The following is a 14,017-nucleotide window of genomic DNA, read 5'->3' on the forward strand; positions in this document are numbered from 1 at the left end:
GTACCCCAGTGTTTCCATGGACACTGCAGAAAAGGTGGTGAAGTGGGTGGACTCAGCCTGTAGATTACTCAGGAAAACATCTCATAGAATTCCTCTACAATTCCACCACTTTATTCATCTTAGCAGACACAAAGCTATCCAAGAACTTACAGGGATTTCCTTTTAGCTCTCCAGGAAAATTATTTTTACGCTGTTTTTTCACCATTCTACATTTCTTAACCATCTTTTCATCCATCTACTCTCCTGATTCTCTAATCCAGCCCATCCTGAGTTGCTGTGTCAGCTGAAAACAACCCCTTGCACAGCAGCATTCTTGTGAGTTATGGTAGCAGGAAAGGGATGCATCATTTCATGTTTATTTATCAGAGAATTGGTGATAAACAATTTTCTTTTGCTCAGAAATTGAGTTTTCTGGATACTGGCTGTTTGTCAATAAATGCTGGTTTACATCCTGAGGTATGAAAAGGAAAGGAAGAGATTATTATTAGTGCTAAGGCAATTTACACTCTAATGAAAACAGAGGGAGAGAGATTAAACTGAAGGCACCTGCAGTTGAAATGCTTAAGGGTGTCTAATTTTTGTCCTGTCTTCTTTTTTCAGGTGGAAAGCAAGCCAGACACTCTCTTTCCAGATAAGCTGATGGGAGCAGTTAACTGAATCTTGAGATTCTTCCCAGAAAAAAAAAAAAAAAACACAAAAAAACCAAGTTCTAGTCTGTGAAAGACAAAAATTTTATGTCTAAAATGGTTCAACTTCCTTCAGCTCCAAGAACAGGTAGAGAAGGTGTTTGAGAGACTTAACAACGGCTTTATTCAGTCTCATTTGATATCTTTGAAACAACTGGGTGAAGCATCTAAGGATGGCCAGAATAATATTCCCCAGTTGTCAATGTTAGTGGCTGAATGGCAGACAGACTCACAGACCTTTCCTTAAATCCACATAAAAAAATTCAGGATGCTGGTGAGACACACAGATACAAGTCATATTCTGAAAACAGTGGTTCCTGCACACCAGCCTGGGAATCAGGATATGTGTGATGATGAAATGCAGTTGGACTGCAAAATCAAATCATCCTTAAAAGGCTTGAATTAAAATTTGGGTACATGTGCAGGTACTCCACAAGAATTCCAACTCTTTTAGTGTTTCATAAAAATTATAAATCTTGAAATTCCCCTATTTGGAGGCAGAAAGAACCAGCAGTAATGAATGAAACCAATGTTGTCTCTTACCATGCTACCACATCCCTCCTGATCCAAACTGGATAGAACTCCAATGTATTCCACAATTTTTAAGGAAAAAGAGAATCAAAGGGTTCCTATCGGTGCCACAGGGAACTAATGCCGTTAAAAAGTAAGTTTGGGGATTTTCTGGGGAAAATTTCTTCTTTTTTTCATGGGAAAAGTCCCTGAGCCTGACTTTGAAGTCAGCCCTGCTTGGAGCAGCAGTTAGACTGACTCGACATCTCCAGAGGTTTCTTCCAATCCAAGTTTTTCTATGATTCTGTATTCCACTGCCATTTATTTTACATTTATTTTGCATTTTCCTTTGGGAAAAATCTTTGTAAAACTCCTGAGGGGGTAAAAAGTGAAGTGCAGTTGCCAGGTTAAGCTCTACCCATGTGATTTACACCAGGATCCAGATGCAGCATAGATGTGCTTCCTCAAATACCTGGACTTTTCACACACCTCCCTCCCAAGGATGGTACCAACCAACTGGAGGCAGGGAAAAGCAGAGTGAGTCAACAGTTGGATCTGGCTCGTGAGTAAAATTGTGGAGAAGACAAACAGAGCTCATGGGACCATAGAGTGAAACACAGACAAAAATACTTTTACTGAAGGAAAGGAAGAGGCATTTATGGCACAGGGAGTTTCCCACAGCTGAGTGAGTCTCCACAGAGCACTGCCTGCTTTAGAGGATTTATCCCCTTTTCTGGCATGGGACCATACCTGCCATGGAAGTAACTTCTGCAGCAAAGGGAAATGAAAACCCACTGATCCCTTGACCCCTCTATCCAAAGGAATCATGTTCAACTACTTTAAGCAGCAATCAGGATTAAAACAGGCAGCAGGCTTTAGCCCAGTGAGCCCAGTGGGCAGGTTCTCTACAGGACAAGACTGTAGGTTACACAAGTAAAGTTTAAAACCAAGAAAAGGCAGCCTCAAATACTCCTGACATCTGCATCCTGTTAATCTGTCACTGAGGAGGTGAGGGCAGCAGATGAGCCATCCCAGCAACACCTCTCTCCAGTGGTGCTGTCTTCAAGGAGGGCTCATTTTTCACAGTGTGTCTCCTTGCTGACATCCAAGGGGACTCAGAGGATTATTTAGGATTGCCCATTTCTCCTTCCTCTGCTCAGAAAAGGAGACTCACCGTGCCAAGCCTATGACTTGGCAGGGCTGGCTTAATTGTTGGACTTGATGTTCTCAGAGGCCTTTTCTAACCTAAATGACTCTGTGATTCTAATGATTCTGTGATGGATGACTGTCAAAATGCAAATGGTAGATTATATCAAATTCTCCAAGCATTAGGTTATAATAATCTGCATTCTCATACCATGTCAGTCTTTCTGTGTTTATTTTCTGCCTCCTCAGACCTCAATCTTTCTATACAGCAAGACCTACACTAGAAGGCTTCCCAGAACATGTAGTTCTCATAATTAATCACAAACTAACCAAGTATCAGATATCTTGATTCTTGGATTCAGAAAAAAAAAAGCCCCAAACATAAAATGGAGGAAAGACCACATTGATTTAATGGCTTAGGGAAGGGCATGAGAGCCAGGAATTCAAATCTCACTTGCTCTCCACTGCTCACATGTTGTGTTTTAAGTCAAGTATTTTCTTCTTTGCTTTCCCTTAGTATAGGGTTGGAAAGAGACAGAATGCTTATGTTGTTACCATAAAATGCAGCACCAGTTTGCAAATCATGGAGTGTGTGGTATTTATATCAACAAATAATATTTTTGTGCTTGGATGGCAGGCAGGAAGCTCCCCTCCACTGGATGCAGGGGGCTGCAGCAGTTACTGAATTTTTTGGAAGTGAACTAAAGGCAACTCTATGTGCCTCATCTCCATAATAATTTACTGCTGAAAGCACAGGGTGCTGTTTCCTTACTTCATTTGACCTATGGACATCCTATGAAACAAAAAGAGCCATGGGGACAACTTCTTGCTTTTCTTTCAGTCTGGAGAAGAGAAGGCTCCAGGGAGATGTTAGAGCAGCTTCCAGTGCTTAAAGGGGCTATACAAGAGCTGGAGAGGGAATTTTTATAAGGGCATGGAGTGATAGGACAAAGGGTAACAGCATTGAACTGAAGGAGGATCAATTTAGATTAGATATAATAAAGAAGTATTTTAGCATGGGGGTGGTAAAACATTGGCACAGATGTTCCATCTGTGGAAAGATGGAAGGTCAGGCTGGATGGGGCACTGGCCAATTTGATGTGGTTGAAGATGCTCCTGCTCATGGCAGGGGGGCTGGACTAGATGACCTTTAAAAATTCCCTTCCAACCCAAACCATTCTATGATTCTTTTTTCTTTCAATCTCAGCCTCGAATTTGACATTTCCTGTATTCTTATGGCCAGTCTGTTACAATAACTAGTGTGAGTCAGGACCACTGGCATGAGGCCACCAGGATTAATGTAACCAAGTAATCCAATCTTAATGAGGTTTAAAAAGGAGCTTGACAGTAGTTCAAAAGCACTTATTAGATGTATGGCTTGTCTGTGATTACTGAAGCATGCAAAGAATGTTATTAATAGGTCTGCAGTCAGGTGAATAGGTCTGCAGTTTTTGGATTAATTTCATATAGCAACAGGCAGTGGTGATTTAAGTAAGTGGAAACTTCAATGACAAACATGTTGATAAACTTTCCAAGAGCTTGAGGAAACACAGCAATGGAAAATGGATAGGGATAAATGTGTTGAGTCAACAGTTATAGCTCAGATTCATCCCTCAAGTAAATCTGCTCCACTCATCTCAACTGCACCAAATCCCCTCAGGTGAAAACACACTCTCTGTAATCTGTAATTATGTATCTGGTTCCTCATCTGAGAGAAGGCATAAAGGATTATGAAAAAAAGTGACTGCAATGAGCAGAAAATGCAGATGTCCCTGATTTCTGGACAGGTCTGTGTGAGCCCAGCAGTTTCACAGTTCATGCAGTGTGAAGAATCACTTTCTACCACTGTTTTCGAAACCAATTCTTGGTGGTTTTATCAAACAACTCTTAGTTCTTCAGTGGTAAGAAACAGTAAAAGAACATTCTTTGGCCACCTTCTCCAGATACTTCAGACACCAAATCCTTCAGGCTCCAAATCTTTCAGACATGGTGTTTGCAATATAGTGCATTTTAAATTCAAAGAATACTGTTGTGGAAGCTAAAAAAGGGTGATATAGCAAATATCCTCTTGGTTTTGTATTTGCCACGACCATTTGTAGTCCACTGGCTAAGTCTGTCCTGTCCTTCTCTGACAGTTCAAGGTCTAAGATCAATAATTCTAGTTGTCTCAGAATTGAGGACATAATGACTCCCAGGTTCATGTGTTTAAGTCAAAAGTTCAATGGCTAAAGACAGGTTGTCAGTACAAGAAATAACACAAACATGCAGTCATTTTTTAGAGGACAAAAAAGAACATCAGTTTGGGTTTGTTTGGTTGGTTTTTTTTAATTATGAAAAAATAAAGACTTTTGTGTGAACATCATCTGAAGCAGAAAAGAGATGATGTGCTATTGCTAGAGCAAGTCAGCTGTGCTGGAATTTTCCTGCTATGCAGTTCCAGTGAGAATATACCTTCAGACTTTTAAAATGCTCGAACTACTGAGCCAAATCTGGCCCTCATTACATACAAAAGGCAGGAATTCTCATCAGACTCAGTGGGGAATCTCTGCTTAAAAGCTGAGTCCCAGTCCTTGTTTTCAAGGAATAAATGCCTTTCAGTAAGTTCATTTTACACCAATAGTAAATTCAGTCTGTTCAGCTTCTGAGGTTAAATCTGGAGACTTAAGTGATTAGTAGGGGAATGCTCATTAAGAGTCAAGACATTAAGTCTCACATTAAAGATTTTCTACAGTGCCTGTGTTCTCATGATAAAGAGGCATCAGGTCACCTGCTGCATAGAGCCCTGGTATTTGTTTATAGATTCCATAAGGTAGAACACAAAATGCAGTGACCTGTCCTCCCCCCCGGAATTATTATGACTCTTTCCAGCAACCCACAAGTTGTGCCTTTACTTTAAGAACTGCAGATCGTCTGAAACAACCCATCAGAAACACACCTATGGAGTTTCCCAAGGGGAAATGTCAACCTGTCAAGAGAAAATTGTATCGTGGAAATATGTCAAGTTTGATAAAACACCGCGTTGAAAAATCAGAATAGAACACATCCATGGAAATATTCTCCTGTCAGTTTTTCAGGAGCAGCAGGGTTTGATTTCCATTTTAAACCAGATTTTAGTTTTATCTTACTTCCCATGAAGAAAAAAGAAGGGAAATCATAGAATAACAGCATGGTTTGGGTTGGAAGGGACCTTAAATATCATCTATTTCCAACCCTCTGCTATGGGCAGGGACATCTTCCACTATCCCAGGTTGCTCCAAGCCCCATCCAACCTGGCCTTGAACACTTCCAGGGATGGGGATTTCATAATGGAACATTTTTAAAGCCCTCAAACAAACAGCATTCAATGTTACTGTTGATTTCATTTCACGGGGAATTTTGTTTTTCTATTATCCATTTAAAATTCAATTTTGTTTTCCCTTGTCAGAATTATAAGTGAAAAAGAAAATCTATTTCCCTCTCTGGTTTTAATTAAACCGTGTGTTTCTCAAGTGTTTAATCAGAAGTGGAAGGTTAAAGTCCTGCAAGCATTATTAAGTTGAGTGGAAACAGGTAAAATGAAGTTGTGGTGGGAAGAGAGAATCAGAAAGAAGCAGAAAAAAAAAAGAAAAGGAAAGAAAAACAGTCTAAATGACAAAGACTATATTTGCTCCTTAAACTGTGCCTTTGAGTCCATATCCCTTCAAGTCATTTTCACCTATGGATTTTATTTATAAGTGCACTGCTGTGTAATTGCCATGGATTTTCACATTTAGTGTGCATCTCTGTGTCTGGCTGTGTGGTAGGACCTGTTCATTCTGTGCTGAATTCCCTGGATGAGACAACTCCTTACCTGCAACTCAGTACCTAAAGTCAAAGTCAAAAATAAAACTGACTTAGGAGTATCATGTTTCCACTCAGGAACCACATGGCCTAAAATTCCACGTATTTTCCTGCTCCCACTCGGTGATGTTTCAGTGTGTAGCTGTGGCAGGAGTCCTTATCCAAGAAAAGGGGAAGACAATTCAGATTCTCTTTCCCCGTTAAACTGGAGAGAACACATAAAAAACATATTTTCCCCATAATTAGACGGTCCTAGAAAGAGAAAGGAAAATGTAGAAACCAAAGAAATATATAGAATTAATAAGGAAAATTGGAATAAGTATTGAAATATCAGGGAAAATTCATAGAAGAAAAATTTTTAAGGGTTTTTAAATACAAAGGCATACCATTTGACCTTGGGAATCTGGATGTCTGCACAAAGATCTTCATGGACACGAACACCTTCACTTTAGCAGGGATGGGCTGCTATCAGGGCTCAGTCCAGTGCAATAATCAGCATAAATTTAGGCTAATTCTGGCAATGAAGCAAGAATCCATGATTAACCACTGGGTAATTGGGCATAATTTACTTCTTCTGAGACTTGTTTGCTTTACCCACGGGTGTCCCATTGTTGTCTCCTAAAGCAGTGTGTGAGCTCTCCTTTCTGTGGGAAGCTCGGGATGAGAGTCATGGAAACTCATCCTGTCCCGGGCTCTATCCCTCTCAGAAGGGAGTAATGTTGGGTCAGCTACAAAGGCTAATTCATCTGAGTGGAACATACAGACACAACTATGTTGTTTCCATGTCCAGAATTAGCTTGGTTGAGACCAGACTGAACATCTGAGCCTTGGCAGCACATGGCACAACGTAGATATTTCCCAGGAGATAAATCCACAATCTATCTTCTCCTGAGACAGATGCTGTCAGCTCTCACAAAAATATATTATTGCTTTCCATAAAGGATCAAGAACAACAGCAGGACTCTACAGATTCTCTGGCATTTCCACTTCTTGGATTCAGAGTGTATTTAAGGCTACAAGTGTTTTTTGGCTCTGTTATTTTGTTTTGTGGTGGTGAGAGAAAGTAGGGGGGAAATTCAAAACAGAAGAGATCTCCTCCAAGATTGAGGTGTTGGAATCTTTAGTGATGGAAACTAGGGAAAGGAGCTGCTTGAACTTCTTGAGCAAATTGTCCCATAGACAGATACCAGTGGCACATGGGGGTTTATCCTGGGATTTTACAGAGGTTGATTGGGGAACCACAGAATTACCAGAGCCCTGGGGATACAAAGCGATGTCCTTTACCAGCTGGTGTCCAGGTGACAGCAAGTGAGTCACTGTAGCATCACCTAAAGGTGGTAAATGCATGGATTACTGAGGATCACCAGAAGAAAAAGATGGCAATCAACAGAAAGGATGAAGTACAATAAGAAAATCTGGATCATCTGAGAGTCAGGAGTCAAAATTCAAAGGCTTCATATCATCTTCCTAAATAACACCTGTTTGGCTTTCCAGAGAGAGAGTCTCTAGCTTGACTCTTTGGTTCTAGGATTTCAGCAGCATCAGGTTGGATTTTGCAGACCTCAACTTGCTTCCTGCCCTTCAGGCAAGAGCAACCTGATCTTAAAAGATCCTGAGGAGGGCTTGCCTGATTCACTTACTCTCTTCTGTGTGCAGAAACCAGTATAGTCCTCCTATGGAAACTAAACTGAATAACTTATATTCCAGTTTTCAAAATTGCCCTGTTTCTAACTGGGATGACAAGTTTCCTCTGAATAGGGGTTCATTTTAGGCTGTTCTCCACCAGAAATCAAGACAGACTCAGGAAAACGCTGATGTTAGACCCGATGTGAGGTTTATCTGATCAGCTACAGGTGTCTGAGCTTGCTGTCTCTGTTTCCTTTATAATCAGTGAACAGAAAAAGGCTGCAGGGTGCTAATGGCACTGATGGGCTTTATCAACCCTGACCAACCTCTCCTGAGGCCTCTGTGAACACCCCCTGCTCATGGGTTCTATTTGAGTTCAGTCCTGGTCCTTCAGCCCGGGCCTGAGTTATCCTGTAGGAATATCTGTCTTTTGCCAGTGTTTGGACATGGGCACCACTGATTTAGGCTCTGACACCTCCCAGCCTGACCTTGGACCTACCTTGTCACCATGGACCAGCATGGCAAGCACAGGACTATGTCTGACAGGTTATTATTGCTAGACCTGATCCTAACCTCAACTTCCTGGCCTAATCTTGGATTTACCTCATCAGTATGAACTTGGCTGAAGTTTTGGACTGTTGGCTGAACTATCTCTGGATTTGCCTCACTTTTGAGGTGCTGCAAGGCAGGATCTTGTCCAGTGAAGTCCTAGTCCTGCTGTCTGGTTTATCACTCTTAGTTCCTGGTCCCTGCACCTCAGGGAGCAACAACGGCAGCTGCTCCCTGACAAAGGTATTTTATAGCTCATGCTGTTCCATGACAGCTGTCTACTACAACCTGGATCCACACCAGCTCTCCACAAAAACTGCCAAACCCCCCCAAAATGAGGAGCAGTTTTTCATTACTTGAGCTGTGGCTTAATCAGCAGCTCACAGTTCCAAAGCCCTGAGGTGACCAATCCCACCACAGACAAAACCTCATCTGTGGGGAGAGAAACCTTTAAATGAAGGAAACAAAAATTATCTTGTGCCACTGGGTAGCAGTGGCAAGAAAAATGTGGAACAGTGTGAGGAGGAGCATCTATTCAATGACTAGTTAGAACTTTCACTGTAAAGTACTTCTGCCTTTGTTACAAGTGACACTGATAAACTTCATATGTTTAAACCAAGTATTACTCAACCAGTAGGTCAAAAGAGAAGCTAAATACATAACTATTGATTAATAAGTAGGGGTTTTCCCCTCTTTTGCCTCAGCCAAGAGACATTACCTAAATGAACTCAGGTTGATCAGGTTTGGACATCCTTATATTCACTGCAACTGCAAGAACTGAATTTGAGGGGGAACTGTAATTCTTTTATCCCAAGAAACAGCTGTTTAGTTCTGTAACAAGATGAATGAAACTTGAATTGCTTGGCACTTACTTAAAGAAAAGCTTGTGGTCTCTAATTTCTTTTTTCCTTCAAAGGCTGAGCTGTTGATGGAGCTGAAGAATATTTACCAGATCAGCCTGAACCACGGCAGTGGTATTTTTCAGATTAAATACCAAAGCAATTAAGAGTTTATGGTAAAACCCCCCCAGCATTTACATCAGCCTCCTGAAAGCAGTGCACCTGAGGGGCTTTTAGCTGGTATTTTAGAAACTTAGTGTTAGTAGAAACAAGCAGCAAAAATGTTTACCTGTGTTGGTTGTTTTTTTCTCACCCCAGTTGACTCAGTGATCTGGTTTCCAGTTTGGCTCACACAGAGTTGTAACAGCTCAGTGAGGTGCAAGTGAACTGACATGAAGGTGGAAGTGAAAAGTGAGGGAGCACGAACCATCTTTTCCCCTGCAGAAAATGCCATATGGAACCAGGAGTTCTGCTTGGATACAGCAATCACACCTCTGAAATACTGATCACAGTGGAGGTTACTGAGTACCCAACAGGTAACGAATCCACTCCAAAGAAGAAAAGGTGGGTTGAATTTTTCCCTCTCTCTTCCATTGTGCATCGTAAATCAGGCTTTGCATTTGTTGCTGGAGAACCTTTAAAAGGTTTTTCAAAAGACTTTCAAAATAACAAGCAAATGAAAAAGACAAAACAAAGCAAAAACCTCCAATGCCAAGTCTTAATTATTAGGGTTAACTGGTCTTGACTGTAATTATTAAGATCTAATGAAATTATACAAGAACTATTATTATTATTAAAAAAGCAAGCTAAGCCAGCCCTTAGCCAAGCTAACCCAGTGTGCTTTACACAGTCTCTGCTTCTTGGGCAGTTTCTGGTGGGAAGTGATTTTTAAAATTGCTCTTGCCAATGCTAATCATTTAGAAATCATGAAAAGTCCTTCAAAAGGCAGAGATTGAAGATGCTTATTTACAAGTTTCTCCCTGTAGTTATGGGTATTATCTGATTTCTTTGCACCAAGTGTTCAGGACCCTTTCCATAAACAGCCAAGGGAGAACAAAACTGAGAGGGCTCCCTGGGTTTGGTGCACTAAGTTCCTTTCCAGTGGCTTTGTTGCAAAGTCTGTGGAAGTAAGTCAAGTGTGAACAAGTAGGATGCTCACAGTGAAGGGTGTGAGTTGGCAGTGCTGAACAGTGGTGTGGCATGAAATTATTGTGCTCTTCCATCATGGTGGGTAGCACAGAATTATCAAAGAATTTATGCAATAAATCATCAGTCACTGATGGCCTTCTGCAGTGTGCCAGCCAGGGAGAGGCAGAAAGCTTTTTTGATCATGTTTTTGAGGAGATTTAGGGGTTTTGTTTATCCAGGATATTTGTGCATTGACTTGATGCTGCTCTTCTGTCCCAACAACCCTTTCCAGCCTGGTGTGCTGTGTCCACTCCACTGTGTCTCCATTTCACTCACAAACCCAACAATTAAATATAATCTTTCTCTCTACCCAGCTAAGAGAACACACATTCACACTTCCTGTTTGAAACTGCAGCACTAAGTCATATGTCTCATAACACAACCCTCCTTTAAAAATAGCAGTGTGTGTTTGGGAACGCTGCCTGCTGTCCCTGCCATAGGATACTCCCTCACCAGTGCGTTTCCCATTGTGTCAGCACGAGGCTTTTGACCCTGAAGGTGGAGCCAAACTTTCAAAGTCTTCCTTGAAATCCCAGCAGCTGCAGGACCCTCATGGTGAGTGCTTATTTTTAGAAAGGTAGCTTTAAAGGGTCTAAATCTGTCCTCCTTCACCCAGGAGCATCTCTAAGTAAATTCTAAGTAAAGGAAGCTGAAGATACTGAAGCAGTGTGTGCAACAGTAGATGCAGGGCATCACAATTCCTTTCCAGCTCAAGTCAAAGTCAGATTTTATAATTGCTGCTGATTCTATAGAGAGGATGTTTCAGTGCTGTGGTGGAAGCAGCACAAAATAAAAGGAGGCAGACAAATTGCACCTTTTGCATTGGCTTCACCAGGAGTAAAGTCAGGTTGTTTTCATCTAAACATCAGGGAAGAGCACAAAGGCAAGGGCTGAGTTCTCAGAGCAGAGAACAGTCAGGATGGTTCAAACATGCAGCTGTGCCCCAGACGTTGCTTCAATTACCCACCAAACCAATCATTGTGCAGAGCTTGGGGTGGAAGCCTTAAAAGACCTTGAGGTCAGTGGATTTTTCCCCCCCCATCATTATTTAATGCAAATTCTAGAAACCGTCCAAAGATATGTTCCTATGCCTCCCCTTGCCATGTGAGAGGGGCATAGGATCCATCCCCAGGGATCCTCTGGGCTCTGAACCCTATTTTTGTGACAGTATTTAACTACAGACAGAAGTGGCTGAATCAATAGGAGAAAGCATTTTTACTGTGTTTTCTTCAGCATTTCCTACTGGTCAGCAACTGGTGCCCAAATCAGCATGAGAAATTTGAATAATCTCAATGTCCCAACACTTATCCCAACCTTGGATCCATCCCTTTGTCACTAAATTATGCCCTGTACCAGTGGGCTGATCTTTTTAACTGAATAATCCTCCCAGTCATATGGATTAAAAAAAAAATGTGATATCTTCCTAGTTTCTTTCATAGTTTCATAACAGTCCTTCAGCTCTAAACTGGGCAGATTAAATCTGCATACTTGTTTATACTTGCTAAACCACAAAGCTTACTGTCAGTTCTGAATGCTCAGTTTGAAAGCCCGATCAAGCCTGATGTTTTTACAAGACACTTCACACAAGATTCTTGGAAAGGCGTTCCTCAATCCAGTGGATTATTGAATTAATTGTCAGTACTAATGCCATTGCTGTGTACAGATGGGAAAAGGAAAGCAGAACAACTCACTGACTTGGAATGGAGACAGTCCCCTGGGGATATTAATGTCAACGAGTCCGTGAAGGGATTATATGGATCAATAAAAATAGAAACAAAGTCAATGTCGCCTTTAAAAAGACAAAGAAGGTCAAGTATAACTTGATCAGGGCAATACAGGGAAAGGGACCACAAAGGGAATTGCAACACATTCATCAAGAGTGAAAAAATACCTTTAAAAGAGTGATTTATTCTCCTGTTTCTCTTTGTAAATTGCCCTGGTCCAACAGCTGTTACCTCCTTTTTCTTCTCCCCTTTCCCCTCTGCCTGAAATTCTCATTAAAACACTCCAGAATGTAACACACACTCTTTAACTTGCTCACCAGCAGTTTGTGCCAGAATGTAATATATGACATTGAAGAGTCAGCCCGTTTCCGTGGCCTGTGGTGTCTTTGGGTCCTCCTCAGAAAAGGATCACAGATGAATTATCCTTGCATTACAAAGAGCCATGTTTACAAACCTGAAAGGTACAATTAGCAGTAAACAGTCTTTTCTGGGTAATGAGCTTTTATGCTCCAAAGAACTGGGCTGAATTGAAGAACAAGCAGTTGTTTTGTCCTCCAAGCCACTGGAGCTGCTGAAGAGGGAGGGGTTCTTGTGTGTGATGCTTTATGGCACTTGCTGTGACAGGTCTCCTGTCAGCTGGATTTACTGGGCTGTTATTAATCACAGAACCACAGAATGGTTTTGGTTTGAAGGCACCTAAAAGATAATGTAATTCCAATTCCTCTGCCATGGGCAGGGATACATTGCACTATCCCAGGTTGCTCCAAGCCCCATCCAACCCTGCCTTGAACACTTCCAGAGCTGGGGCAGCAACAGCTTCTCTGGGCAACCAGGAGTGTTCTTTTTTTGTCAGGATTGTTTTGCAATATTCATGTAAAATGAGCTGTTCCAACCCTTCTTATAGTTACTAACACTGCTCTGGACACCAGTGAGGGATAAAAATAGACCTGCTCAGGCACCTGTAGATAACTCCACTACAGCACAGAGTTATGTCAGCAGGGTGATGTGTCTGTGGTGGCCTCCACACACTTGCTGTAGCATCCAGAGGGTGACCAGCCACTACTGGGGGGTCTGAACTGTGCTGGGTGAAGGATTTGGAACAGCAGTGACCACAAGCTGTTGACACCAGACATGGGGTTTTGCTCTGCTGTAGCCAGTCCTGCTGCCCCACGAGCCTTTGTGGGGGTAAAAGCTTGCTCACAGCAGTCCCTGAGGAGGCTCAACTCCCAGCTCCCCTCATACTGTGGTTCCTTTACATTCAAAAAGGCAGGAACATTATGCAATGTAAAGAGCTGAAAATTTTGGGCTCCTTGGACAGGCCAGAGTGGCTGCTAATCAAACCTGGTCGTTGTCAGGTAGGATCCTTGCCTTGTATCTCCTGACAAATTTCCCTCCAGGGTGTCCTGAGGTGATAACACTGACAACCAAGCTGGTTCATGTCTAAGTGCCTGTGTCAACCTGAGTCTGCCTCCTCCCAGAGAGCCTTTTTCTACTGTGTGAATGTGTTTATGAAACCAGGATGTTGTTTCCTGTGTATTCAGTCTTTATACTTCCAAGAGCTGTGACTGACGGGGAGGAGAGCTGTCATTTCTCTATTACTGCCAGCCTGTTCAGACACACACATGCCCACACAGTGCTCTCTCCTGGGCAGTGGTGCAGCTGTTCTTTTAAGTCTGATAATTGTTTTATTATTGTTGTTCAGCTAACATGAAAACTGGGTGGCTGAAAATAAGCAGAAAGCTGAAGCAGATAGTGTCTAGAGAACAGTGAGTGGATTGGAGAAAAAGGAATGATTATACCAAAGTGTTCTTAGATGATTGTTGACTGATTAAAGAATAAATCAGCACCAGCACACCTAGATGATACAGGAGACTGAGTGCAAGCCCCTGGTCTAGCTCTCACAGGAGAAAGATTTGAATTGCAGTCCCAA

Source organism: Corapipo altera, unplaced genomic scaffold, assembly GCF_003945725.1.
Source record: "Corapipo altera isolate COAL_440 unplaced genomic scaffold, ASM394572v1 126, whole genome shotgun sequence".
In the NCBI taxonomy this organism is placed as follows: Eukaryota; Metazoa; Chordata; class Aves; order Passeriformes; family Pipridae; genus Corapipo; species Corapipo altera.